The sequence below is a fragment of the Amphimedon queenslandica genome, unplaced genomic scaffold (genome assembly GCF_000090795.2).
Source record: "Amphimedon queenslandica unplaced genomic scaffold, v1.1 AMPQUscaffold_12327, whole genome shotgun sequence".
NCBI lineage: Eukaryota > Metazoa > Porifera > Demospongiae > Haplosclerida > Niphatidae > Amphimedon > Amphimedon queenslandica.
In genome coordinates, this window is record NW_003547436.1 from 17,713 (window position 1) to 18,971 (window position 1,259).

Here is a 1,259-nt window from a genome sequence, read left to right on the forward strand (position 1 = left end):
CTCAGATGGGCAAGTACCTCAAAATATGCCTTTTCAGGGGCACAATGGGCTGCTGCCCAAATGATAAGTTATGAAAACACTAACTGGAATAGGTGGAGAATTCCAAGATACAGCCAGTAGAGTAGTTCTGAAAAGAACTGGTCAAAGCAGCTTCAAAGAGACCAAGAGTTAAACAACTCAAGAACATTGCAGCAGAGTGCTTTGCTTTAATATTAGGCCTATTAACTTAAAATTGCATCTGGTGGCTATGGCTATTGCTGAGTATGAAAATCATAAAGTAAGCAGCCATAAATTCCACCTGACACTTGACCTGACACATGTATAATTATATAGAAATGTGTATTAGACATCATGGTCAATAATCCACATGTACCCAAGGGCTAAAGGCCCAAGGGAGATATCAAATCTAAGTAAAAGATATATTTTATGCATGCATCTCATTATTGAGATGTAATGCATATATAACACTGGGAAATTCTTGAGTTGCTAAATCATCACTTATTTGCTTTTTTGCTCCATTGTGAAGATGAATTGTGAAAGTTTGTATCTTCATTGCCACATGGTGTATAGCTTACAACTTATTGGCAAAAAAGTTACTACATGAAATCTTACAAATCCATGATTTGTAAATTTACTTGGCGACCCAAAAATATCTTGATGCTATCTAGATGTACATGTACTGCATTTTTAGTAACAAATTATTCCCTATTACGCAATTTATTATTCTATTTAATTTTTGTTAACTACACTTTGATGTGTATATACATGTACACTGTGCAAATTATTTTAATTTCATAGATCAATCTACCAGTCAATGTCACTGGGAGATACTGGCATTCTCTCTCAGTGTGGAATATGACTCCAACCACTAACTGGGTAATTGAGTTTGGAGGAGGAACATCATATAGAGCAGATACAGAAGTTATTGAACTTAGTAAGTACATGCAGACAGCAGTACAACGTGCAATGTGTATTTAATATCTAACAGTGGTAATAATTATTACAATGAAGTAAATAGAGCATTTGATGTATACCTATAATACTAATTTTTACCAATTTATTCCTGCTATGTACAATAGTACAATTAATGACTAGATATGGAAAACTGATATTATTGTGAATGAAATAATTACTCTGTGGTAAAACTGAAAAGGCCACATATACAATGAATGTACATCTATATTAAGGTTACCATAGTACTAACTGTGTTTGAAAAATGTTTCTAAGGATATGTACTGAGCAGCCTAAAATAATATCAT